We start from the raw sequence: 3,976 nt of genomic DNA, 5'->3' as shown, positions 1-3,976 counted from the left end.
TGTGAATGTTTTATTCATTCTTTGGTGGCATGTTTAATATCCGAGGCACATATTATTTGTGGGCAAAGACAGAGAGCTCTGCTTGCATTAAAGTGATTAATGTCAAATATTCCAGACTCATGGGAGTGAAGTTGAGTTCTGCTAAAATGATTGTGATGAAAATAAAAAATATATGTTTCAAAAACTTTAATTAAAAAATATATAAAGAATGGTATGATTGCTTCGTTCATGAATCATAGCATTGTGTTGTCTTGTAATTACTTTGATTGTCCAACGCTTTCATCTTTGCAGCATAGGCTTAACAATCAATTCACAAATGCATCTAAGTTAAAGTGTCTTCTATCTCTCTTTGCTTTGATTAATAATACATGTGCAACTAAAAGGCGCAGGTTAAAGGTTTCACATGTTTATGATCATCAACATATACTGATTTAACAAGGGTTTCAAGGATGACATCTGTATTTTCCATGAATTGTGGCACACAATTGTAAAGTATTTTCAGTGCTCCTTATTTGCATTTGCTGATCAATAGAATTCACTAGTCCTTTTAATTGTTATCTTTCTGTTGATGAAGATACTGCTCTTGTAGCAAGTGTATTAGCTGTAATTAAATGAGTGATATTCAGAAGAACTAGGAACGACTATAGAGCTCAATGTGTGTGAAAAATACAAACTGAAACCAGGTATGCATTACAAAATAGTTGTATTCAAGATATCAACAAGTTCATTAAAATTCACATGATTATTTTCAGGTGCCCAGGAGGATAGGTTTAGAATCTTAGCTCGCCATCAAGGTCCATGAAAGGTCATCAGGTGGCAAACAAAATATATCCAAACAAAAAACCTGACCTGTAAAAGGTCACAAGGAATAATTAGTATCTTCCCCTTTAAGCATTTAAATAAAAATAAATCTCTTAAATAAAATAAATACATCTCTTGTATAATAAATCTCTTAAATAAAATAAATACATCAGTTGTATAATAAATCTCTTAAATAAAATAAATTAATTTCTGGTTGTAGGCCTACAACATTTCTATATCCATTTCTATACAAAACATTAATCTGTTTAAATTCAGCCAGTAAACAGCAAAACAATACTTCAGGGCTGATAGCCAAAAGCCCACAAGGTTACACTTAAAGTAATTGGGATCAGTGAAGACCCATGCATAAGATATTTCTACTAGCAATACTATTAGCATGCTAACCGCTAGTTGCTAAGCTAACGGGAGCTATTTCAATGTAGATTTCCTATTGAAAATGCCAACCGCTAACCGCTAAGCTAGCGGGCACATTTCGGGCATTTTGCAATAACATTACACATTTTAAATACATTCTACCAATACAAGACTCACCGCTGATTGCAGCAATTGTTAACAAAACGTTAATCTGTTTAGGAATCGTGGAGGAATCCCTGTGTGTAGCATCAACGTAGCGACCAGCCAAGGAAGTGACCTGGTTGCCATTTATACTGAGCTACGGGAGCCTGATAGGAATGAAGGTTTTTAACCTGGGTTACACTCTCCTCGAGAAATGTTTAGAATATTAATTTCACAATTATTTTTTAAAGGTTTCAACAGATCGTTGAAATGCCAATATGTTGACACTGTAGAAACATTCCCCGTATTAGTTTCAGTACAGTGAGCTGCTGATCAAGACTGATGACATTATGGGGGCTTAAAGCTTTCACAAGTGACCATATTCAAACTGACAGAATGGACCTTATTTATTTTTGCGAGCTCATTGCACACAGTGAAATTTCTGCCGGTGTGGTGACATTATCCTGGGAACAGTCAGGTTTACCTCCTCACTGCACCTGCACAGTGGGAAGAGGAATCCGTCTCTGGAAATCCACAGCACACCGCAGTTTGGTGTGGAGATTGATTGCCCTCCGTTCTGTTTGCTTTCAGCTGCCAGGTCCGCACACAGGTGGGGTGCATTGTCAAAGCCACATTAAGCACACGACATGCACTGTAATCTAAAAACCTGCACGTCCATTGGTGATTAAAGGTCATGCAACCAGCATCATTCACAGAAACTACTGTGCTCTCGTTGAAATTTGACTGGTTGGTTAGGACTCAGCATTCTCTCCTGTGTATGCAGTGCTGATTATCAGGAGAGCTAAAACCATGAGTTATTGGACACACATACACACACACACACACACACACACACACACACACACACACACACACACACACACACACACACACACACACACACACACACACACACACACACACACACACACACACACACACACACACACACACACAGTTCCCTGAAAAATACCACGGTAATTTAAAGTTCTCTCCTCTCTACATCACTGAATGTCCTCAGGGCTGCCAAATCCCACCAATCCTCATGGTGGTGCACATCTTAAAATAGCGGGTTACCGGACTGCAACAGCTGCAGGAATCATGTCCTCTTTCCATCAGATCATCAGCGCATGAAGCATTGCAATTTAATTGCAACAGAGGTCTGAGGCAACAATTAATAATATAATGTGCAAGGACAAAACCAGGACTCTTTATAGAAGCAATCTTAACTGTGTTGGATTTATTTACTCGTGGGTGGCAGCAGGGTAATGGTTATTGGTAGAAGAATACACTATCATTTGTGGACAGAAAATACGACGATTATGGGAATTGTTGGTTTATTCATTGACCCATGATAATAAATAGAGGGGCAAAAAACATAGTGAAGTGATATGTGTTGCCATTATATTCATATCTGGCTGCTGTATATTGGCATGTGACTCTACAGGGCAACGTTATTACTGTATATCAGTATGGGCTCATTTGATTGCCAGTGATTGATACTAGCCTTGACATACTGTCTTCAAATGTATGATGGTTTTTACGACTCAGGCCTTGAATTATCAAAGATGAACCACGTGTCCTCTGTATATTTTACTTGTTTTGTCTTCTGGAGCAGAAGTCACTGCAACAACGAGCAAAATAAAACAGTAGAAATGAAAAAAAGCCCAGTAATGCCACTGATAAAGAATTTGCTCAAAACAAGAAGCAAGAAGAAAACAGATAAAAGCCTGATGGTGATGAATGACAACCCTCACTTTTGTAGAAAAAAAATGTAAGGAGAGACAACCAAAAAAATTAAAATAAGATGCTTATGTCATTCTTTTTAAACCAATAGTCTTGATTCAACACATCTCCAATTACTCAGAAATGCTGGCTGATATTGTTCCAAAAATGTTTTAGAGAGTGGTTGGATTTGATGAACATCCTTAGTGATTACAAATTACAACGTGAATTACATGTCCAGGAGCCTTGCTGCCTCATTGGCAACTCGGCTGCGGCTCAGGATGTAGTGAGGCATTAGCTGCGAGGGTAATGATGGTGCTGATGTGCTATTCAACATCTGTGTTTTCAGGTCTGTTGCTTGGCATTGTCATACCTGCCAACTAATAGTGAGATAAAGAGAGAGCAAATGTGAAAAGATGTGTGAAAAAGAAAGAGAACAACCTATTTTTTTTGTATTTGATCTGATTCTGTGGGTTATGTCTTGTTTTTCCTCAATATATAGGCGCATATATGTTGTCTACGTATTTGCTTTTTAAAGTGGCATATACATTTATTTTAAATAACACAAGACTAGCCCCTATTTCAATACATCCCCTGAAAGCTTTTCATTTAACACTCACACAGACACAGGCTTGCCCCTTCCTCTCCTTTCTCTCCCTCTCTCACACACACAAATAGAGAAGTGACATCCATCATTTCATGGTCACCATGTTGCCATGGTTCCCCAGGCAATAAGAAACAGGAAACCGTTTCTGAAGCGTGACAGAGGACACATACTAAAACACAGCACAATTTTTCACAGCATATTTTTATGGGCAACACCTGCATGTGCCGACCACACCCTTTTAGGGTTAACCCATGAGTTAGTGGCCCTCCAGCCTTATAGCTGCATGTTCTAAAGATTATACCTCTATCAGGCATCATCCCCATCATG

General features: G+C 38.3%; 1 long non-coding RNA gene across 1 annotated transcript; it reads right to left on the bottom strand.

Moving 5' to 3' along the window:
* Positions 1-684: 684 nt before the first annotated feature.
* On the bottom strand, positions 685-1,441 carry LOC117552286. Its single transcript, XR_004569918.1, has 2 exons — positions 1,354-1,441; positions 685-849 (listed from the first exon to the last, which is right to left on the bottom strand). It is a non-coding gene; the product is annotated as an uncharacterized LOC117552286 (long non-coding RNA).
* Between the last annotated feature and the right edge of the window lie 2,535 nt (positions 1,442-3,976).

This window comes from Gymnodraco acuticeps, unplaced genomic scaffold (genome assembly GCF_902827175.1).
Source record: "Gymnodraco acuticeps unplaced genomic scaffold, fGymAcu1.1, whole genome shotgun sequence".
NCBI classification, from domain to species: Eukaryota; Metazoa; Chordata; class Actinopteri; order Perciformes; family Bathydraconidae; genus Gymnodraco; species Gymnodraco acuticeps.
Note: the sequence above shows the minus strand (reverse complement) of the source record. Positions and strands in the feature narration are given on the sequence as shown.